Source organism: Manis pentadactyla, chromosome 7 (assembly GCF_030020395.1).
Source record: "Manis pentadactyla isolate mManPen7 chromosome 7, mManPen7.hap1, whole genome shotgun sequence".
Lineage (NCBI taxonomy): Eukaryota > Metazoa > Chordata > Mammalia > Pholidota > Manidae > Manis > Manis pentadactyla.
In genome coordinates, this window is record NC_080025.1 from 45,480,216 (window position 1) to 45,504,780 (window position 24,565).

Sequence of the window (24,565 nt, forward strand, 5' to 3'; positions counted from 1 at the left end):
TTGTATCTACAGGTTGTTGGCACAATTACATGCATTGAAAAGTTCTTAACAGCTGTACAGCAGGTGTGGACAGCAGATCCCTAGCAGAGGTGGGATTACACATGAAAGTTTTCAACTTTTTCTCATGTTTCCTCAAGGAATGTATGTTAGTTTTAGAAACACTCTTAGATGCATTCCTTGCAGAGAAGGTTTCTTTACTGAGATGCCTTCATCTCCACCTACCTCAAATTGGTCCACCACAGATTTTTCCTTTCAGTCCATGTCTATCATCATCTGCCTATTGGATTCATGTCTCCTGACTCCTCTTCCCTGCAACCTCCTAACCACCCCCCACACAGGCACACACAAGCATTCATGCATAGGCACATACATGCACATGTCCAGAATCCTACCATTCTTCCTCATCTCAATCCCCCTCTCTCTCCCAGTCCTTCCCAAACTCACTATGTTCCTTAGATTTCTGCTCTTTCCTCCCAACCAGGAGGGTATAGACACTTTAACTCTTGTCACCCCTCTTATCTGTTTTCCACACAAGAGCCAGAGTGATTCTAATGAAAATAGAAATAAGCTGAGGTCAGTGCTTTCTAGAAATATTTCAATGTCTCCCATTGCAGTTGGAGAGAATACACATTATGTAACATGGTTCAAAAGCCCCCTGCTTTGTATGGCCCTTGGGGGCAGCCTTTGTTCAGGGCCTGGAATATACAGGGCTCCTTGTTAGCCTCAGCGCCTTCACAAATGCTGTTCCTGTATTTGTCAAGGACGACTACTCTTCCCTTCATCAGTTCCAGCCTGGGTGAGACCTGCGTGTGAGCACATTAGCCGGTTCAGGATGACTTGTCCAGGACAACTCCTCTTCAGTCCCAGCCTGCTCTAAGGCCTGCATGTGAGCATGCTAGCTTCTGCCACTGCAGGCGTGACTTGCCCTCCGCTCTGCCCCCTCTCCTCCAGTGGCCCTGCAGAGGTTCAGAGTCTCATCCACGTCACTCTGCTTCTGGCTCTGGTTCCAGTACCGAGATCCTGGTCCCCACACCTGCCCAGTGGGCAGAACAGCGAGCACTTCCCTCATCTGGCCTGTGACAAACACCTCTCCTCACACACATTCCATCCTCTGTCTTGTGCCCAGGCCTTTCATGAACTGCCCCAAAACAACCTCACACCCCCCAGCTCATTGTACCTACTGAACCCCAAGCTTGGAGAAGCTGCAGGTTTCCCAAAAGACCAGCCCCCACGCTGCCTGCAGACTTTCCCTGTGCAAGCTTCAGCACTGAATTCTCAGCCCTTAATGCTCCGACGACATTCTTTCAACTTTGGCATTTCTAGAAATTTGTCAAGATGCCATCCATACTATCATTTTCTGCAGCTCGACCATCATTTCAATGGTCTGGGGAAGGAAGTGAAGAGCTGTGATATGCAGCTCCGTTTGGGGACTGCCTGAAAGGACAGGAGGCCATCTGCTAGGCAGGCTTGCCAGAGTAGGGCCAGGACTCAGGATATAACCTAATGGGGCTGAAATACTGAAATTGGGGTTCTTCAGGAAAATGTAGGATTCTAGTGGCTGATTTAGGAGTAAGAAAGATCCAAGCAGCCAGTGTTTGGGGTGAAACAGACTTTCCAGAATGAGCCTTCCCAGCTTCCCCAGAGATGGGCTACTCCCTCTGGGTCTCTCAAGATTTCCTTGACCTTTATCACCATCAGAAATTAATGTTTAACCAGCCCTGGAGGCTGAAATGCAAGGACAGGGAAGCATGCAGATTTGGAGCTGCAGGAAGAGTGACTGCCTGGGCACCAGCTGCCCCCCTGCCCCCCACTCCCCTCAACCCCCAAAGCTGGCAACTCTCACAGAGGAGGAGACCCGGAAGGGGCTAGATGTTCCAGCAAGTAAGTGCCTCATTTTATACGTACATTGTTGCTGTTGGAAACGGAACACATCTGCCTGACGTTCAGGCCCAAAGTACCAAATGTTAAAGGCTAACTCCCCTGAGGGCCGGAGCTCATTACTGGGCAGAGGTGTCTGGGCCGTGGCAGCCGGCCTCCTCTGATGAGCGCTTGCTGTCCCTTGTGCAGCTCGGTTGTGGATGGTAGGGGCTGGCGACGACTTCTGACTGCTGTTTAACAGCCAAGGGAGGTGCACACGGTCCAATTCTCTGCCACATAACACCAAGGTGCTTTGGAGCCCATTGCTTCCTCTCTAAAATGGGAATTTTAGAAGGAGCTGCCTTGTCAGGTTCTTGAGATGGTTAAATCATAATGTATGGAATTATCTGGCAAATGGGAGATTTAATACATTAGCTCCTCTCTACCTTGATAACATGTGCAACCCTGTGAAAGGCTCTCTTTCTCTGACAGAGGGTGTCTACACGGAGGTACATCAGAGCCTCTGAAGGCAGCGTGCTTTGAGAATGACAGGTCTTCCCTGCCCACTTGTTGTGCAGATTACGATCGCACTAGAGACACAGGTCTTGAGCAAAAATCATGGCTTCTCACTCTGTTACAGAAAACCAGAAAACGTGGACTGGATCACTGACAGAAGAACCAAGCAGCACTCGGAGATCTTGGAGGGTGGAGGTTTATTTTACGCCCACGGGCTCAGAGGAGAGTGATCCCCAAAGGTCTGAGCCCTGAGTACGGCAGGGCCATGCCTTTTATACATTTACTACAAAGCTAAGGGGGGGCAGGGTCAGCACCCAGAAACTGTTGCAGTAGGTGCTATTAGGTCATTATAGGTGTATTCAGGATGCTAGTTATATTTTAATCCATTTCTGTAAAGGTTACTGGATGGAGTATTATAAACTAATGGGCTTCCATGACTATGATTAACAAGCTGTTCCATACCACTGAGTCCCAGTGGGGTTGGGGAGAATACATTGTTACATTGTTTCAATCTCAAGCACCCAAGCACCTTGTGATTCCTTTACATTCTGGACCCTTAATAGAAACTTTGTTTCCTTCACTTTCTTAGCTTTCCTGGCTTCCTACCAAACCTGGACGGGGGGAGGGATTTGCAAACTTTCTGTATATTTCCTTTAATTCCCCCCCTTTTGATGCCCCCTTAAATAATTCATTTTAGAGGGTATCATCTTGGTTTATATGATAGAATTTTCTGGATGACAGTGTAAAATTGTACAATGCAGGGTGCTCCAGTCCCAGTGCCATCTGGGCAGCTATAGAGGCAACATTATAGAGAAGTACTGGGGAGAAGTTAGATAGGCTGAGGCCCGGACTGAAATTAAAAGAGGCAAGCAAGCACAGCAGCACAATTTACGACTGATTACCCAGTAAACAATGGAAAAGGCAACTCTGTGGGGCACAGTTTAACTAGAAGCAGCAGCGGAGAGTCCAATCCCCAGGACGAGAGAGCCCACACCGGCCAATGCCAGGGTCCATGGCGTGCAGGTGTTTATTAGTCAGAGGGTAATCACTGGAGGCAGAGGCAGAGGGGATTCCTGAGGTCTGGCTGCTGGGCTCTCCACTAATGTATTTTTTCCTTAGAATGATGGGCCTTCGTTATTCTGGAATGACGGACCCACCGAGTGATGCCTGAAACCTTGAGAGCAGTAAGAATGGTTACAACTACAATGTGGGGCCCAGTCTATTGAGGCTTGAGGGGGTCCTTTTTTCCTCCTTTGACCCAGACTGAGTCTCCTACCTGGAAGGAATGTACTGGGGTTCCCAAGGAGATTGGGGCTCTTTCTATGATGTATTGTTGTAACTTATTTAGGGTGGCTCCTAAGGCTTGGAGCTGTTCCCTTACTCCCTTATTTTTTATTTGGTGTAGGTTTCCTGGAAGGCTTTCTAGACATGGGGGTGGGGGCCATCCATACACTAGTTTAAAAGGGGGGGCCTTGTGCTCCAGGTGTGCAACAGGCACACAGGAGGGCCAAGGTAGTAGGTCCTGCCATGGGAGGCTGGTTTTCTGACAGAACTTGGCTAGGGTTCCCTTGAGGGTGTAATTCATTTACTCTACTTTCCCTGAACTCTGGGGCTATAGGCGGTGTGGAGTTTCCAAGTGATGTTGAGAGATTTGGTTAAAAATTGTACTGCATCTGCTACAAATACAGGTCCATTGTCACTGTGAATTATAGATGGTAGGGCAAACCGGGGCACTATATTCCTCAGGAGAACTTTAGCTGCATCCCAGCTTCGTTCTGTACTGGTCAGAAGGCTTTGACCCACCCAGAGTATGTACACACTATTATTAGGAGGTACCTGAGTCCTTTGCTTGGCTGGACATCTCTGAAGTCTATTTCTAGATCTTCAAAGGGGGCAGCTCCTGCCCTCTGGACACCTGGCAGGGGTCACGGTGCAGATCAAGCGTTATTCCTGGCACAAGTCATACACTGCCCACTTGTTGCCCAGCACAGTGCTGGCAACTGACTGATGTAGTATTGCTTCTTGAGGAGGGCTTCCAGTGCAGTTTTTACTGGTGGCTGCTTTAGCTGCTTCATCTGCCAGGCAATTTCCCTGTGTTATAGGGTCGTTTCCTTTGCAATGTACAATTGAATTCTTGTCCCAGGATACGTTTGTTTGCCTCCTCAATGAGTAGAACTGTGGCTGCCAGCGCCCTGAGACAAGGTGGCCATCCTGCTGCACTTTGACAGGTATGCGGCCAGCCGCTGCCAGGGCCCAACATCTGTGTAAGAACCCTGAGGGCCACCTTTTCCTTTTCATGTAGGAAGAGATTGAAGTGCTTTTCTATATCTGGCAGGCCTAGGGCTGGTGCGTGTCCTAAAGCAACCTTTATTTCCAGGAAGGTGGTTTTTTACTCTTTTATCCCGATGGGGGGCTCTCAGTCTGGCCCCCCAGGAGGCTGTAGAGGGGTTTTGCCATTGTCGAGAATCCAGGAATCCAGATTCGGCAGAATCCGGCAGCCCCAGGGACTCTCGTAGGCCCTTCTTCGTCTGGGGATGGGCTAAGGAGGTGATGACCTTTTCCTCTCTGGCCCTAGTGCCCTCTTTCCCTGGGTGAGGAAGAAGCCCAAGTGCTGGAATTGCTGCCTTTTTCCATGAGGCTTGGTATCCTGAGTCTGACAGGAGTTGCAGGAGGGCCTTCATGCCCTCTGTACAGTTTCCTTGGGTGTCACTGGCAAGAAGGAGGTAATCTACGTACTGGAGGAGGGCGCAGTGCGTGGCTTCCCTCAGAAAGCTGGTAAGGTCTGCAGCCAATGCCTCCCCGAAGAGAGAGGATGAGTTCTTGAGCCCTTGTGGAAGCTGCGTCCATGCTAACTGCATCTGCCGCCCAGTATCCAGTTTAATTTATTTGAAGGCAAACAAAGGCTGGCTCTGGGGGGCCGGTCAGAAGCAGAAAAAAAGCATCCTTTAAGTCTAGGCAAGTGAATCATTTGGCAGACCTGGGATCTGGCTGAGGAGGGTATATGGGTTGGGACCACCAGATGCAGAAAAACAGTCACCTTGCTGATGGCTCGTAGGTCTTGGACCGGCTGGTACCTACCTCCTGGCTTTTTGACTGGTAGGGACGGGGTGTTCCAGGGCCTGGCACTCAACTAGAATGCCTGCTTTTTTTGAGTTTGGTCACGTGTTCTTGGATGCCTGCTTTTGCCCCTTGTGAGGGGGGTACTGCCGCTGGCTCTATGGCTGGGCCCCTGGAGTCAATTCTACAATGACAGGGGCTTGGTTATGGGCCAGTCCGGGTGGCTTGTCTTCAGCCCATACTGAGGGGAAGGCAGCCCTGAATTCAGGTGGACGACTTGAGAGAGTCTGGGCACAGAACAGCCTCCACTCCTCTTCCCTGGGTGTGGTTATTGCCAGGATGAGGAGTTTCGAGATTATATCTTGGCTGAAGAGGGGAAAGGGGCACCGAGGTAGGTAGAGAAATTTATGTTGGACCTGTGGCCCCCACGTTCACATTGACGGGCTTGGCAGAAGTCCTGCTGGACTGCTTTTGACCCGGTGGCTCTGAGGATAGTTGCAGCCCTTCCACTGAAGGGGGCTAAGGGAGGGTGACCACAGAGTGTCCTGCCCCTGCGTCAACCATAAAAGTCATGTGTTGTCTCCCCACCTTCATTCTGACCATGGGCTCCTGGGGCCCGAGCGTGAGAGAGCCCGTCCTTGTCAGGCTGAGTCTGCTCCTGCCGGGCCAGTGAGCCTGTCCCCGCGGGGCTCCTCCCGGCAATGACTGGGCCTCAGGGCTTTGCCTTGGTTGGGGCATTCGTTCTCCCAATGCCCTTTCTCTTCACAGTAAGCACACTGGTCCCTGGCTGGGGGGGTCCTAGGCTTCCCCCCTTCTTGGTAGCATGCTTTTTCTGCCTTTTGGTCATTCTTTTCTTTTAGGGCAGCTGCCAGGAGGCTGGCCTTTTTTTTTGTTTTTTCCTTTTCAGCCTCCCTGTCTGCCTAAACTTGTCTGTTAGAAGGGTTGCTAGTAAAGCATGGACCTGCGGGGCTGGATGGTCCCGTCCTCATCACGCCTCTCAGGCTCCCTCGTCTCTCCTACCGGCATCGAGGGTGCAGTCTGGCTGCTGGTCCAGGAAGAGTGGGTCCCCAGACCTGGAGGTGGTGGGGAGACCGATGGTGGCGGAGTCTCCAGGATCAGGGGGCTGGGTGCTGACGGCCTTGGGGGCGCATAAGGTGGGGGTGATCTTGGTTCTTCCTCTGGGTCACTGGCTTCTGTAGGAAGATGCTACTTTGTCCCTGACTGTTGCAAGCGAATCGTGCCCAAGATGGAAGGGTCTGGGCAACTCCTCACCAGGAGTCAATGTATGGGAACTGATCAGGGTGGCCTGGATCTCCAGTGATGACCCACCAGACTCGATGAACTGTTGGGACATCTAGGGTTCCCTCAGGAGGCCACCCTACATCAAAGGTGGGCCAGTCAGATTCACACAAGGTCCTTAACTTGCCAGGGTTTATATTCACTCCATAATTTCCCTGAAATCTCTTTCTGAAATTTTTGATCATGGTTTTAAGAACTGTGGGTTTGCTGTGCCCCAGTTCCATGATGTGTTCATGAGACGGTGCTGCAAAGACAAACAAGGAGGGGGTGCCTCCTCTAGAGAGGAGACCAGTCAGATGCCCATCCGTTCATGCTTCCTTCGGAGACTTTGGTCAGCCTTGACTAAGGTGCACCCATCTAAGTCCCAGGCCAGGTCAGCCAAAGCTGAGTCACTGTTATGTTGTGGCTGACCACAAATGTGGTTGAGGGCCCACTCAGATTCTGTGGCACAGGCCGTGGAATCACAGATTTGGTGCAAGCTAAATGTCTTCAGCTGCCCTGCCCAGTCACTCACACACCAGACCAGAGTTTAGACATTCCCGCCCCCAGGAATCTCTACCTGTGAGCCCTCTAAGAGGTCTCCAGGAGGTGATCAGGCTCCCCTTCCACCCCAACGGGTGGTTCTGATTGGGTCCAGGGCCCCAAGGCCTTACTGTTATCCAATATCGGAACCAGGTCCTCACCTGCCAAACCTCCTCGAGTCCAGCAGGAACAGTGGGGCAGGGGGCTGGTCCGAGGTGTCTGGGCAGGATACTACCAAAGGCAGGGAGCACCTTCTCCATTGTGGTTGCCTTTTCCATCACCACCCCACCATTGTCCCAAACCAGTGGCAACAATGGGCCAGTGTGATTGTGTTTCCTGGTCAGGGAACCAAATATTACAGAAAAACAGAAAACCTGGACTGGATCACTGACGGAAGAACCAAGCGGCACTCGGAGATCTTGGAGGGTGGAGGCTTATTTTATGCTGGCAGGTTCAGAGGAGAGTGATCTCCAAAGGTCTGAGCCCTGAGTACAGCAGGCTCATGCCTTTTATACATTTACTACAAAGCTAAGGGGGAAGTCAGCACCCAGAAACTGTTGCAGTTAGAGCTATTAAGTCACTAGAGGTGTATTCAGGATGCTAGCTATATTTCAATCCATTTCTGTAAAGGTTACCCAGATACCGTATTATAAACTAATGGGCTTCCATGACTATGATTAACAAGCTGTTCTGTACCACTGAGTCCTGGTGGGGGGTGGGGGTGGCATACATTGTTACATTGTTTCAATCTCAAGCACCCAAGCACCTTGTGATTCCTTTATATTCTGGAAGCCTTAACAGAAACTTTGTTTCCTTAACTTTCTTAGCTTTCCTGGCTTCCTACCAAACCCAGAGGCGGGGAGAGATTTGAGAACTTTCTGTATATTTCCTCATCACCTCTAGCTTGAGTTAAAACAACATACCTCTGAGTGTTCAGTGGGTGCTGGGATTCACATTCTGGATCCTGATCATATTCCCGGCTCACCAGTGAGAAAACTAAGAAGGAAGAGGTGATGGTGGTGCAGAGCCACAGGGACTATGAGGTTAGAACTTAGATCGTCCTTGTGGCCACCTGGCACTTTCTGCCGCTCTGGCAGTGTTGCATTTCTACAGTGCTTTCCATGTGCCAGCATGACAGTCACATCACAGAGGGGCTAATCAGACCCTTGTAGGGCAGACCGTGTGGGTGCAGCATCTGGAGGGGCAGATGGGACCAGAGGTACAGGACCTTGGTAGGAGGGGGATGGGAAGGGTGGGCAGTGGGAAGTGTTAGGGGACAACTGGGAAGTGGTCGCGTGCAGGGATGGACATGGGGTGGAAGCTCCCAGTGGCGTGAGGGCTCTACAGGCATCGTCTTCCAGGCAAGCATCCCTGTGACAGCCTTGGGGGGTCCCAGTGCTCCCAGCTCCAAGGGTCTTGCAGCAGAGCAGGCTGAACCCCTGAGGACCCTGGCTCACTCTCGGTTAGCCTAGCGACCCCGTGTGTTGGGTCAGATGAGAGGCGGCAGTCTTACTGTGGCAATCAGTCAGTCCAGGGTCCAGCCCTGTGCTTTGGGCTCACCTGGATGAACACGCAGGACAGAGATGCCCTCTGGACATCCTCACAGAGTGCATTTATGACATTTTGAAATGAAGAAAATGTTCCATAACATTCAGGCTTTTGAAAATTGCTGAATACCGTGTAGAGACATCTAGGCATCTGCACAGGCTGCCACCGCCCTGCCTCACCCGACTCCTGCCCCAGTGGAAGGGGAGAGGCACATGACCGCCCACCATCTCCGGGACTGAGGAAGAACAGCCACCCATCCACATTCTGACCCGTCACCAGCAAGCACACTGCTAATGTATTACTACAGAACACGATAAAAGGTTCCTTCCACCAAGAAAACAATGCAGTTCTAAACAGTACAAACATAATGGAAGGGCCTTAGATAAAGCAAATCGTGGCAGAGCTATGGGGAAAAACAATTCACTGTCTTAGTGGAAGATTTCAACACATCTTTAGCAATGACAGCAAACTGGATGATAGATCAAGGTAACAAAATAATTATAAAATGTAAAAAATTCCAACAAGCAACAATCCTGGTTTATTGGACATACAAGGAACCCTGCACCCAATAATTAAAAAAATACATTTTATTCGCAAGTGCACATGAAATGTTCACAAAAATTGAGGATGTAGATGTTGCTACTTGCATTATGGACTGCTCTCAGAGAACTGCTATCATAATAGATGTTCGCTGAGCACAATTCAATTCAATTAATTAAATTCGAAGTGAAACAAAAGTAAAAATTGCTATGTATGTCTGGACTTTTTTTGAAAGCTACTGCATAACTCTTACAGCAAAGAAAAAATGGTATAGAAATTAAATAATGCTTAGAAATCAATGATATTGAAATATGCTAAACTTTAGAACTTGGATTATGTATTGAAAACAGTATATAGTAAAAAGTATATGGTTTTAAATACTTACATTAGAAAGTTAGAAAGGCCAAAAATTAATGAGATAATTGCTCAAATAAAAAAGTTAGGAAAAAAAAACAACAGAATAAACATAGGGAAAAGGAAAAAACAGGTCAATTAGGGAAGATCAATAAAGCCAAGGTTTTTTTTTTATTATTATTACTAGACACAGTTCTGGTAATACTAACTAAAGATAAAAAAGGTAGGGGAATAACTAATACTGTAGAAAAGGGAGACATAATACATAATTATAGATCCAACAAAGCAAAAATATTATGAGAATATCATTAAAAAAACCTTGCATTAAATTAAAACATTTGGTGAAATTACTTCAGATTGGGTTCAAGGAGAAATAGAAATCCTGAGTAGTTTTATAATAAATAAATTGATTCATTTAAAATATTTCCTCAAAAAATGGAGGAAGTGGCAAATGATTTTATGTATGATTTCTGACACTCAGTTAGTGATTGAATAATTCCAAATCTCAGAACTATCCAAACTGTTTCAGAGAATTAAAAAAAGAAGGAATTATCCTTGGTCTTTGAAACCCTAGAATCTGGCACTAAAACTAGAGAAAGATAATTCTACAAAGTAAAACTACAACATGAGCTAGAAGTAAAAATTCTGTATGAAATGTTAGTGCACCATAATTTTAGGATATTTGAGAGTCAGAAAATTTGTTAATGTCATTCCTTATGTTAATAGTTTAGAGGAGGAAAACCATATGATCTTCTCTTTTGATGCAGAAAAGCTACTGATAACATTAAATATCTATTCTTTATAAAAATAAGAATAGAAGAAACCTTCTAATGAAGAATTTCCAATATACACTGTTATTAATAGTGAGATCTTAGAAGCATTCCTTTTAAAGCCACTAAAGCTGTCACTGCTTCTATTCCACAATGTCCTGGAGGCCCTAGATCAGTGCCAGTCACATACAGAATTAAAAATTTTAAGTTTTCTAGTAGCCACATTAAAAAAAAAAAAAGCTGTGTACTGCAATAGAATGAAAATATTTTATGTGATACAGCAAAGTGAAAAATAGTCCTACACTAAAAATGTGTAATGGAAATATTTTACACTACTTCAGTTTTTAGATTTGAATTTAAATTATTAAGTGAAATTAACTGAGCATTAGTTTCCTCAGTCATATTGGCCATATTTGAAGAGACCAAGACCCAGATGTGGCTCATGGCTGTGATACAGGATGGCACAGTACAAGACAGTGTTAAAGCAAGAAAAGGAAAAAAGTGAAATGCTAGAAAGAACAGTTCCACAATTCACAGGTGTTGACATCCACCTGAAATAACAAACTATTAGAACTTCTAAGAGAATGTAATTAAGTGACCAGAAAAAGTGTCAAATATACAAAATCAATTGCCATTCTACACTTCAGCAAAATGCAGGTATCTTCTTTAACTACTAACAAGAAAGATCATTTTTTCACAGGAGACATCTTGTTTCCACTTTTGATAAATGCTTGTACTTCTAATGTGTTGTCTTTCTCTTACTGAAAATGCCTTTTTGTATTATACAACCTGACCCATAATTAGCAACATGTGTTTTAAATACCTCCCTCCACTCAGTAGGCTTTTTGGTTCTAGTTTGAAGAGCAGATATTCTTAATAATGTAGTCAGATTTACCAATCTCTCATGGTTAGCTGAGAAAGTAAATCCATTAAGAAATCCTTCCCTCCCACAGTCAAAACAATATATTCCCTGTCATCCTAAAAAGTCTGCCTTTTACAGCTAAAGATTTAATCAGGAATTTGTTTTTGTATATGGAGTGAGACACAGATTCCATTTCATTTTTTTCCAAGTAGACAGCCTGTTGCTCCAGCGTATTTCATGGTCTATTCTTTCTCTATGGATCTGCAGTTCCACATATGTCAATTTTCCATATTTTTGTGGGAGTTTTTCCTGGGTTCTATATTCTGTTTAGTCGGTCAGGCTTCCATCCTTGCATCAAAATCCTTACATTTTTACGGCCTCATCTGTCTTGATAAGTATAGAGCAAGACTGCAAAGTTCTTTCTTGAGAGCATGCTGACCATTTTTAGAGTTTTGCTTTCTATTTTTATTTCAGAGTCAAATATCTGTGTTGGGATTTGGGGTAGAATTGTATCAAATATCTTAATCAGTTAGAGGAAAATGGAGATATTTACAATATGGGGTGCATACTGTATCCATGAATGGCATTTAGCTGTGTATTTTTAATGGCTTCCCATGAGCTTTTATACATTTCCTCATACAAGTCTTTTGTGTCTTGTTAGATGCATTCTTATGGTCTCATAAGTCACACTTGTGTTCCCTGTGATGGGTGAGGCAGCCGGCCCGCAGTCCCCCCTGGCGGATGCAGGAGGCGGGCCAGCTGGAGCTCGCCTCCTTATCCCGGACTGCCTCTTCATCACACCACCGCACATCCTTCTGTTTCTACCCCTTAAATCTTAGATCTGTCCTTTCTCTCACCCTCAAATTTACTCACCCAACCCCAAATTTACTCTCCAAGCTATGGCTGCAGTGAGTTTCAAACACACCCAGTAGGCATGTGAGTTCTCTGCCTAAACCTTTCAGCGACTTGACTTCCCATTTAGGCACAGGCCCATCTTCACCACGGGGGCCTCCCCTCTGGGCTCTGTCCTCTTCACACACTTTGCAGCACTGGTTGCAGCTGGCGACTGTAGGTTTCTCTGTTTCTTCTTTCATGATCTGCCTCCTGTCCTGGAATACCCTGGAATGCCACATAGTCTGTAGACCAAGCACCAGTGTGAGGGCCAGCTGGCCCACTGGTGAGCCACGTGGGTGATGCCCAGCTTGGCCACATGCTGCTGTGTGACCTCAGCAAATTTATAGCTTCTTTGGGTCTCTGTTTCCTAATCTGTAAGATGGAGTTGATAATGTCTACCTGGTAAGATAGTTGCGAGGGACTGAATGAGCTAACATAAAAATGTCTGTTGTAGACCTTTTATAAATGCCAGGGGGCATCACAGTGACTATGAGAGGGAACATTTTGTTCACAGCTCCCCGGTCCAGAGGTCGGGGGAGGAATGGCACGAGTGTCAGCCCCTCACCATACCCGTGTCGCCCTCCACTTAGCCTCCAGGTCTTCATCCGGCACTGACTGAACCACATGCTGGGAGAGGTGTTCATTGAGGGCCCAGTGGCCCAGACCCCTGGCCAGAGCCCTGTGCACAGGCCAGTTCTCTCCAGCTTGCCGCCTCCTGTTCAAAGCCTGGCCCCTCGCAGTGCTGGGGGATGAGCAGGCCTCAGCTGGCTCTCCTAGGAGGTGGCCTGTGCCTGGAGCTGGGTCCTGCCTGGGTACACGGGGCCCAATCGTCCATTACCACAACCTGGTCTCAGCAGCCCACACACCTTCTGCCAGCCACGGCCCCTGCCCTTGGCCTCTGACCTAGCTGGCTGTGAACTGTTAAGTACATGTGCATGCATTGGGGTGTGTGTGCAGGTAAGCCTGTGTGGGGGGAGCGCAGGAAACTGCATGCCCCTCCTGGCCTGAGTGGGCTCACCAAGCCCCCTTTCCAGGTTCGCAGGGCTCTGAGCACAGCTTAAAGGAAACCAGTCCTGCCCCCTTAATGCACTGAGCAGCCTGCCTGCCAGGTGGAAGAGAGAGGAAGCCCAAGAAAGCTCATCATTTATGACAACATGGGTGGACCTGGAGGCATTATGCTAAGTGAGATAAGTCAGACAGAGAAGGTCAAATAGCGAATAATTTCTCTTACATGCAGATCCTAAAAACTAAGACAAAGGCAAACCAAATAGCAGTAGGTTTATAAATACAGAGAACAGCCTGGTGGTTGCCAGAGGGGCCAGGGTGGGGGAATGGGAGAGTTAGGTGAAGGTGATAAAGAGGCACAAACTTCCAATTACAAAATAAATAAATCATGGGGATGAAAGTACAGCATGGGGAATATAGTCAATGGTTCTGTGTGAAGTTGGTATGGTGACACTTAACCATACTTTCCATGGTGAGCCTGTGTGTATACAATCGTCAAACCACTTGTTTGTGCCCTGAAGCCAGTGTAATATTGTATGTCAGTTATACCTCAATAAAAGTCAATTACATTACTGTACAGCAGTAACATCAAAAAACATAACCTCAAGAAAGTTCTTAAATTTTCTCCTTTTAAAAGAAAAAGAAAGAAATGTGTATTTTGAATGCAGGCTTCGATGAGTAAAAGAAACAGGATTGTGCATCAGATGAACCTGGGTTCAAATCCTCACCTGCCTCTGCTTCTCTGTCTGACCTGGGCTAATGGGCTTGGCACTCAGAGCCTCCTGTTTCCCATGCACAGCAGTGTGCCTGTGGCCCTGTGGGAGAGAGCAAGGAGTCAGCTTGGCGGTGCACAGCTCGGTGCTGGCACGGAGCTGGCACAGAATGCATGCTCCTCCTCACTTGCCTGGCCCACAGGGGCCTTTCTTCATCCCCTCACAGAGCCGGGCAGTGCTCTGAGGTTGCCTGGGGAGCCTCCGGGAGGACTAACTGAAGGCTGGGACCCACCCAGGCCGCTGGAAGCACAGGGCCCCTTCTCCTTGGCCCCTTGCCTCCAGCCCTTGCAGGCTGCACTGTCCCCTTGGTCCTGCTCTGCCCCGGCTCTGCCCTCCAATCCTGGTCGCGAAGCAGCAGGGAGGGAGGTGGAAGATGCTGCTGGTAAATAAGCAGAGCAAGCGGCTCTGATTGGCTTTGGGGAGGCGGACACACTGTCTACACACATAGCAGTCACATCCTCTGCCTTTTAACTGTCACCGAGGAGAGCAGAGAGGGAGACAGGACACGCGGCGTGGGCCCCGGTGAGTACTGCCCTTTGTGCTTGTAGCCCGGGGGGGCCAGACCTACCGGAGAATCCAGCCCCTGCATGGCTGTAACCCTTGGGGCTGGGGCTGGGGCTTTGCCTGTGGATTCCAGCCGGGTTGGTGTCCTCTGGCCACTGGGCTGGCTCTGCGTCCAGCTGTGAGCAGGTGGGGCTCTAGGAACTTCTCCAGAAAATAGGGGCCAGACTAAGTCTCTTGCTGTTTTATGAAATATCTCTAAGCAACAAGTCAGGTAAAGAATCAGAAACTTCTGATGGTTTTCTAGGCCACGTTCTCTGCGCTGTGAGCGCAACATTACAAGGGTGAGTGGCAGTTATTTTGCAGGGTGACCCCACAGAGGCTGGGAGACGGGGCAGGGAAGGAGCAGGCTGCGAGCCAGACAGACCCAGTGTGCAGGCGGGAGCAGCCCCTCGCAGGCTCCTGCCCTCAGCTGTGATGGAGAGCCGAGGGCACCCTCCCACAGGATTCTTGTAAAAATTGGGTCTGGTGTTTATAAAGGGCTGGGCACCTAGTAGGCGGTCAGTTATTGGAGGTGTATTATTAATAAACAAGTGAACTGCACGTGAGCACGTGGAGGGGGCTGAAACTCCCGCAGGGCGGTCTGCCTGCCAGGGTACCTTGTTTTCTCTCATTTCCAAGGGACATTCAAGCAAGTGACCTGGGTTTTTCCCCCAATCCTCTTTCTCTCTTCCGTCTCCAAGAGCTGGGTCCTTACAGTTGATTTCTTATTCAAATCAGCTGTATCTCCCGTGGGAAAGCGATCCTAAAGTAAGGCTGACGACCGCAGCATGTCAGCTGACCTCTGGGTTTTCAAGGGGACCCGAGAAGCAGACGCTCTGTGCCCCGGCGCAGGCAGCCCAGGGCCCCAGGCCAGGCTGGGTGGCCTCCTGGATCAATTAAGACGCAGGCAAGACGAGGAGAGGCTGGACGTTTCTGAAAGAGAAAAACGTGTGTCATTCCCTGTGGCCTCTTCTCGCTCCTCCTCCTGGGCCCCTGTTGGGTGCGTCTCTGCACACAGCCAGGCTGTTTAAGGCCATTAAAATTAAAAAATAAAAGAAACCCAGCAAAGCTCCACAAATTCAAATGGATAGCTGGGGGTTTTGTGTACACCTGTTTCCCCCTCTTCGAGATGTTGATTACTCCTGTGCTCTACTCTGTCCTCTCAGGAACTCCATTTTGGGTCTGGTGGTAAGTTTGGGAAAAGACTCCAGGAAAAGGAAAATTAGATGATCTGGATATTTTAGAAGAATGCTCCTCAAGATCCTCTGGGTGCTCGTAGGCATCTGGAGGCGGGTGCTCAGGGCCTGAGGGGCTGTGGAGTGGCCCATGGCCCAGAGGGGGCTGAATCCCGCTGCGCTGTCTGTGCTGGCTGGGGCCCCTGTAAGCGGTGGGCATGGGGACCCCAGGCCAAAGGGAACCCTGTGGTCTTGTCCTCAGGGGCACACAGCCCCACATGTGAAACTGCTTATGGGCTGTGGACTCAGGCTGCCTGCTTCCCAGAGTGCATTTCCTCATTTCCAGGGTGGGGACATTCTGCTGCTTTGCAAAGCTGTTGTGGGGTGAAGAGAATAGAGGGAAGGTGCTGGCAGGCACCCTGCGTTGTGTTCCTTCCGGAGTTCCGAGAGCCCTCTGTCCAGGCGCCTGCTTCTGTTTTGTGGGGCACAGCGGCCTCACCTGTGGGTGGTGAACAGGCAGGACCCCAACCCCACCGGGCAGTAGACAGCGCAGGTTGGGGGCTTGGATGCCCGGGCACAGGTGCCAGGGGAGAAGGCCAGCCACAGGCACAGAACAGCTGCTGCGTTACTGGCGCGTGGCCTTGGTGGGACAGCAGTCATAGTACTTCAGGGTTGTTGAGTAGCTAAATGAGAGAGGCCTACAGTTGCTTAGCAGGTCAGGCAATACTGATTGATTTGGTTTCTTGGGCAATAGGAGTTAATAACCAAGTGCCAACACGTTCTGCAGGATTTGCCTGTAGGAGCCTCGAAGGCAGCTTCCTAGCAACACCACGGACAGGCCAGAAACTGAGCCCTAGGAGTAACCAAGGCCTCGCAGAGAATGGAGAGTCAATATTTACCACTGATTCGTGAAAAAATTGGAGATTCCCCAAAGGGTGTGCCAAGCCACAGTACCTGGACAGTGGCAGGTGTCATATATTTATAATAGAAGATAAATCAATATATGACATAGCCACAGGATGTCATGACTCTAATACATGAAGTGACCAACTGGAACATAATTTAGTATTCTCCAGTCTCGAGGGGGGCCAGAGGGTTGGGACCTCTCAGGAACTACTGAAGTGAGGAGTGCTGGAGCCTGGGAGGAAAGAGGAAAACAACTGAGGAAAAAAATAACAGGGAACAACTGTAAGGGGGAGGAAGGGTGTTTTCCATCTGAGAGAAGTTCCTTCTGAAATGATACTAAAATGGAGACACAGGAGGAATGTTGAAATTACTAGGTAGTTCTTATGTAAACTTTTTAAAATAGCAAACATGAAAATGATGAATGTAATTTTTTTTTAATTTAAGTTTAAAATGTGAATGGATGATTAAAGCTAGCAGAGAGGGTTGTTGATGCTTCCCATGCCTGATGGTGGGTGACATCTCTGTATCATTCTAGCTTTCCTGGGAATACGCATGCAAAAGATCTGAAAGACCCACACCTCTGGTTCCACTGGGAATCAATATCTTTGAGGGACGGTGAGACAGGAAAACAAAGCAACATGAATCCTCATGGCCTCCCACACCGTCAGCACTCGCAGGGTAGTGTGTTCGCAGCAGCAGACGACAGACAGACATGAGAGGTGGGCCGTATCTCAGCAGCGCTGAACTCTCTGCTCAGCGGGTATTAACCAGGGTAAACGTGTGTTACCGTAATCATGTTTGTTAGAATTAGGCAGATGGGAAAAATAAATGAGAAAGGGGGCCAATAATGCACATATCCTGATGAAAATGATACTGGTTGTTTGGTGTCAGGAGTACATTGGAATACTATCCACAAGTTTGATGTTGCTGACTTATTTTTTCTTTTGAAATTGCTTAAGTTATCATTTTCCAGTCAGCTTTATAGGGCAGCACAGTATAACCATTACAGGGATGTGAATGGAAATATTTTCCCAAGGACTCAACCTCTTTCTTTATGGCCCCTTCTTGTAGAGAATTGTGGGTCAAGAAAATGAGTTTGTGGTATTGATTACTAAACAGGGAATGCATAAGAAACAGCAGCACAAAGGGCCCCCCTCCTTTCCAGTAAACGGAGATCCGTGTCCAGTGGGGAATTTCCTCCCATTTCTCCCATGCTGCCCTGGGGTGCTATCAATGCCAGATGATCTGACCAGCTCAGGAGAGGAAGTGTTTGCTGATTTTCTTCCCTAACGTCAATAGTAAGTGCCAGACACAGACAGCTTTCCAGGCCCAAATGCCTTCTGCCTGCAGCATCTTGCAGCCCATCTGCAAGGGAGGAAATGGGCTCAGAGGCCAGGCAAGAGGCTGACAGCTGCACAGCCTGTTGCTGTAGAGCTAGGACACAGGCCCACTTACTCTGACCCCAAATCCATGTTCTTTCCACTCCCATGGCTGCTAAGAGGAAAAATACTGTCATGTGGAATTGTAGTATTGAAGCCTCCAGTTTTTCATGTGCACAAGGACCCTCTCTACACCAGACCAAGCTGGCCAGAAAGGAGGAGGCTTCCTGGGTGCCCAGTGCTGAGCAGGTGGACACCCAAATGCTAGGCTTGGTCCTGCCAGTTTCAGGTGTGTGAGCACCACAGAAGCTGTGCCCTGAGGTCCCTGGGTGCACCCACTACCAATGAAGCACTGTCTAGGGCTGCAGTTGTGTTCTGGCCAAATGACTGGTAGAGGTTGGACTCCACTGGTCCAGGGTCCTTGGGATCACTGGAACCAGAGGAGCAGGAAGCCCAAGCACAGGGTGAGGCCAGGGCCTAGACTGGGGAAACCAAGTCAGTGCTGACCCTGGCCCAAGGTAGGTCAGGATTCTGGGGGCAGAAGCCTGTTGTTCCCAGGCTGCATTTGTCTCCTGTGGTGTTTTTTGTGGCAGATACGTGATGGGCTGGTGGTTATTGCTGCCTTAAAGGTAGCGAATAGGGTGGAATGTAGCACATTTCAGAAAAACAATGCTCAGAGAACGAGAAGATTTTCCATTCCCTCATTAAGTCCTCATTCAGTCAGCATTTGTAGTGCCTACTGCAGTCCAGGACCTGCCACTGGTCCTAACAAAGCAAAAACAAGAGTTGAGCCTTCTGCGTGGAGAAGCCCACAGTTAGCAAAGGATATCAGTTAGCAGTGGGATGAAAAATTGTGAAACGAGTGACCCCCAGGTCAGCCGGGAGGCAGGAGGGAGTGCAGGGTTGCTCAGAGCTTGGAGCTGCTCCGCCTGTGACTGATATAGTAAGAGGTCCAGGGGCGAAAGGGCTCACCTCACACACGCAGGGCTCGACAGGGACTGCACGCAAAATGCTGTGGAGTGCAGCTGCTGGCTGACACTGTGATCAGATTATATCAACAGAAGCGCTCTCAAGGGCTGGGAACAGCATCAATCATAGCCTTTATCATTGTCTACATTGTCCAGTCAATATTTGCCCAGCTTGAACATAAGATTCTCTGAGGCTTTGCCCGAAGAGCCTTCTGGAAAGGTCTTTGAGGGAAGTAACTGGCAAATAAACAGCAGAATAAACTGAATTTAATAACCAAGTCTTACGATCTGACTGGGAATGTTTCTTTTGGGGGCACGTTGGTGTGTCTGTTTTTTCCTGAGGTGTCCTGTTGGGGCCATCCTCTTCATTCCCATCAGAAAGGAGCAGCTGGTACTCTGAGACCCCACGCATCTTCCTCAGTTTCTCCCAGCTCTTCACCTTGTACACTGCATGTGTCTGCTGCCCTTTCAGGAGCACAAATGGAAGTTGCTCAAATATTTGCTTTGAGACATTTTTAATAGTCAAGGCTACATATCATACAGGAAAAGATCCTGAGGTTTGACTACATAAAAATTGAGATTCTTATAGGTCGAATAAAATTGTAAGCAAAATTAGGTCAAACAAAAATGAAAAAAATATCTGCAAAACATATCACAGACATAATGGTGAACATACTGTATTAGCACTTTTGCAGTTTAGTAAAGACAGTGGAAGAGAATTCAGCAAACAAGCGGGTCCCAGAGAAGAAATCATGGTGGCAGAGAAGCATGAGGTGAACCCCATTAATCAAAGTAAAATGGAATCATTAATTGCCCAGCCAGCTGGCAAAGCTTAACACAAGCACAAACCCAGTGTGTGTTAGTGATTGTAGTACAATGACAGTCCTTCTACATCTCAGAGGGGGAACACTTTGGTAGAGTAAAGCTCTGTGGAGAAATATGGTTGGGTAATTTTTAGACACTAAAAAATATTTCCATATCAATTTGTTCTAAAGAAGTACTCTATATTTATAAATGCTCTTCCTTTTGGAAAATTTTGTTGCAAAAATGTAAATATTAGGTTGTACATCTCAGCATTTTAGAGAAAAGCTGGTAACTAACATTTATTGAGGGCTTATTTTGTGCCATTGTCCTAAGCTGTTCCCAGGTTCTTATCTAATTATCACAAAAAACTCTTTGACTGTTTTTTAACTATGATTATCATGGTTTTTGTTTTAAGCTGAGGTTTAAGTTAACTGTAGCAATTTAATCCAGGTAGTACAGCTAATAAATGTCTGGGTCAGAGTCCTTTGGCTTCTCCATCCTGAAGCGCTGGCCACTCACTCAGCTATGCTAACTCTTAGCACTAACACAGGTAAAAATTGGAAATTATCCAAATGTCAGCAACAGAGGTGCATGTTGTGAAGACAGCACATTCAAGTTGTGAACTACTGTGCAATCGTGGGAAATCACACAGTGGAAAAGTGTTTATTAATATGGGAAATGTGCTCATAACTGCTCAGAGAGAAAAGCAAGCTAGCAAAAAAGCTATGCTTTGATACAGTTTTGGTTGAATTTGAATCACGTCAACTTGAAATCCTTCAATCTGAGGTAAGAGTGAAGTTTCACTGTTTGTGCAAAATTTGAAATAAGAGGAGACACTCCAAGTGGGAAATTAATTTCCAAGCCTGCAGGCCCAGGGAATTATGAACCTGAAGCTATCCTCATGAAGTTTCATGGCTATGCACTAAGAACCTTTGGAAAGCCTGGCCATGGTATTTGGGATGATAGGCAGACCCTTCCTTTGCACTGGGCTTATGAAGTGTCAAAGTGCCATGGAGCTCAAATCACTTTGGTTTGTAGCATTCATGGTTCAGATGGGATGCTTGCTACACTGTTAGTACAGCAGAGAACACTCTGAAGAAAGCACTGGAGAGAAAGGCATCCTCCACCTGATACACCTTTGTGTCGACTCCCCTCCCTGACCACATGGCTCTCAGGAGGTCCTCTTTGCTGGTCCTCACTTCGGCATGCCCGGCCCAGTTTTAGCAAAGAACGCTGCTAAACCAGAGTATCCAGGATGCCTCTACTCTGATACTCAATTGGGCTATTCTTCCTCTACGCTGGACACCTAATCAAGTTGCTCTTGGTAACTTTGCATCTATTTCCTTACCCAGCCAGTTGGCAAGAAATCCCCACTTGTTCTTGTTGTATTGGGAGTTAAATTCAGTCTCTCTGCCCTAGTGCAATGGTCTTGGATAAAATCTGTCTTGTGGAGGAGGGGCGGAAGATGGCGGCGTGAGTAGAGCAGCAGAAATCTCCTCCCAAAACCACATATATCTATGAAAATATAACAAAGACAACCCTTCCTAGAATAAAGACCAGAGGACACAGGAAAATATCCAGACCACATCCGCACCTGAGAGAACCCAGCGCCTCGCGAAGGGGGTGAGATACAAGCCCCGGCCCCGCGGGAGCCGAGCGCCCCTCCCCCCAGCTCCCGGCGGGAGAAGAGCAGGCAGAGCGGGAGGGAGACGGAGCCCAGGACTGCCGAACACCCAGCCCCAGCCATCCGGGCCAGAGTGCAGGGCGCTCGATACTAGGAAAACAGGGCAGCAAGAACAGTGAGCGGGCACCGGAGGCTGGGCGACAGAGGACATAAGAAAAGCGCGCGACCATTTTTTTTTTTTTTTTTTTTTGCTGCTTTGTTCTGGCGAGCGCTTCTTGGAAGTCTTAAAGGGATAGGGACCCCAATACTAGGGAAACAGGGCAGCAAGAACAGTGAGCGGGCACTGGTGGCCTGGTGCAGGAGGACACCAGAAAAGCGAGCGCCCATTTTTTTTTTTTTTTGCTGTTTTGTTTTGGCAAGCGCTTTTTGGTAGTCTTAAAGGGATAGGGACCCCAATACTAGGGAAACAGGGCAGCAAGACCGGTGAGCAGAGGCCTGAGGCTGGCACTGTAGAATAAAGAAAAACGAGCTACCACCTTTTTTTTTAATTAAAAAAAATTTTTTTTTTAATTAAAAAATTTTTTTTTTTTTTTTTTTTTTTTTTGGTGGTCGTTGTTCTGTTTTGGCGGGTGCTTTTTGGAAGTCTTAAAGGGGCAGGGCGGGACACTTAATCCAGAGGTAGGGAATCCGGGGATCTCTGGGCACCCTAACCCCTGGGCTGCAGGGAGCAGGGAGGCCCCTTACGGAGATAAATAGCCTCCCAGCCGCTCCTGCTCCAACGCGACTCCACCATTTTGGAGCAGCTGCCCGAGCCAGGCCACGCCCACAGCAACAGCGGAGATTAACTCCATAGCAGCCGGGCAGGAAGCAGAAACCCTGTCTGCGCGCAGCTGCGCAGAAGAAGCCACTAGAGGCCGCTGTTCTCCCAGGAGAGGAGGGCCACAAACCAACAAGAAAGGAAGTCCTTCCAGCCGTCACTCGTCCCAGCTCTGCAAACTATTCCTATCACCATGAAAAGGCAAAGCTACAGGCAGACAAAGATCACAGAGACAACACCAGAGAAGGAGACAGACCTAACCAGACTTCCTGACTAAGAACTCAAAATAAGAATCATAAACATGCTGACAGAGATGCAGAGAAATACGTAAGAGAAATGCGATGAAGTCCGGAGGGAGATCACAGATGCCAGAAAAGAGATCGCAGAAATGAAACAAACTCTGGAAGGGTTTATAAGCAGAATGGATAGAATGCAAGAAGCCATTGATGGAGTAGAAACCAGAGAACAGGAACGCATAGAAGCTGACACAGAGAGAGACAAAAGGATCTCCAGGAATGAAACAATATTAAGAGAACTGTGTGACCAATCCAAAAGGAACAATATCCGTATTATAGGGGTCCCAGAAGAAGAAGACAGAGGAAAAAAGATGGAAAGTATCTTAGAAGAAATAATTGCTGAAAACTTCCCCAAACTGGGGAAGGAAATAATCGAACAGACCACGGAAATACACAGAACCCCCAACAGAAAGTATCCAAGGAGGACAACACCAAGACACATAATAATTAAAATGGCAAAGATCAAGGACAAGGAAAGAGTTTTAAAGGCAGCTAGAGAGAAAAAGGTCACCTATAAAGGGAAACCCATCAGGCTAACATCAGACTTCTCAACAGAAACCTTACAGGCCAGAAGAGAATGGCATGATATATTTAATACAATGAAACAGAAGGGCCTTGAACCAAGGATACTGTATCCAGCACGACTATCATTCAAATATGATGGTGGGATTAAACAATTCCCAGACAAACAAAAGCTGAGGGAATTTGCTTTCCACAAACCACCTCTACAGAACATCTTACAGGGACTGCTCTAGATGGGAGCACTCCTAGAAAGAGCACAGCACAAAACACCCAACATATGAAGAATCAAGGAGGAGGAACAAGAAGGGAGAGAAGAAAAGAATCTCCAGTGTATATAACAGCTCAATAAGCGAGCTAAGTTAGGCAGTAAGATACTAAAGAGGCTAACCTTGAACCTTTGGTAACCACGAATTTAAAGCCTGCAATGGCAATAAGTACATATCTTTCAATAGTCACCCTAAATGTTAATGGGCTGAATGCACCAATCAAAAGACACAGAGTAACAGAATGGATAAAAAAGCAAGACCCATCTATATGCTGCTTACAAGAAACTCACCTCAAACCCAAAGACATGTACAGACTAAAAGTCAAGGGATGGAAAAACATATTTCAAGCAAACAACAGCGAGAAGAAAGCAGGGGTTGCAGTACTAATATCAGACAAAATAGACTTCAAAACAAAGAAAGTAACAAGAGATAAAGAAGGACACTACATAATGATAAAGGGCTCAGTCAAACAAGAGGATATAACCATTCTAAATATATATGCACCCAACACAGGAGCACCAGCATATGTGAAACAAATACTAACAGAACTAAAGGGGGAAATAGACTGCAATGCATTAATTCCAGGAGACTTCAACACACCACTCACCCCAAAGGATAGATCCACCGGGCAGAAAATAAGTAAGGACACGGAAGCACTGAACAACACAGTAGAGCAGATGGACCTAATAGACATCTATAGAACTCTACATCCAAAAGCAACAGGATATACATTCTTCTCAAGTGCACATGGAACATTCTCCAGAATAGACCACATACTAGGCCACAAAAAGAGCCTCAGAAAATTCCAAAAGATTGAAATCCTACCAACCAACTTTTCAGACCACAAAGGCATAAAACTAGAAATAAACTGTACAAAGAAAGCAAAGACGCTCACAAACACATGGAGGCTTAACCACATGCTCCTAAATAATCAATGGATCAATGACCAAATCAAAATGGAGATCCAGCAATATATGGAAATAAATGACAACAACAACACTAAGCCCCAACTTCTGTGGGACACAGCAAAAGCAGTCATAAGAGGAAAGTATATAGCAATCCAAGCACATTTAAAAAAGGAAGAGCAATCCCAAATGAACGGTCTAATGTCACAATTATCGAAATTGGAAAAAGAAGAACAGATGAGGCCTAAGGTCAGCAGAAGGAGGGACATAATAAAGATCAGAGAAGAAATAAATAAAATTGAGAAGAATAAAACAATAGCAAAAATCAATGAAACCAAGAGCTGGTTCTTCGAGAAAATAAAC

At 47.3% G+C, this 24,565-nt stretch overlaps 1 protein-coding gene across 4 annotated transcripts in view; it reads left to right on the forward strand.

The window, feature by feature from the left end:
- The first annotated feature begins 1,742 nt into the window (after positions 1–1,742).
- Positions 1,743–24,565, forward strand: part of DDC (dopa decarboxylase) — a 102,144-nt gene continuing 79,321 nt past the window's right edge. For 2 of the 4 annotated variants that reach the window (XM_036918818.2, XM_036918816.2), the window contains exon 1: positions 1,743–1,881. The gene's annotated coding sequence lies outside the window, so the exon portion shown is untranslated. Of the gene's footprint in view, positions 1,882–14,446; positions 14,520–15,705; positions 15,729–24,565 lie in introns of those variants that run through there. The other 2 variants (XM_036918817.2, XM_057505330.1) reach the window with 2 other exon arrangements.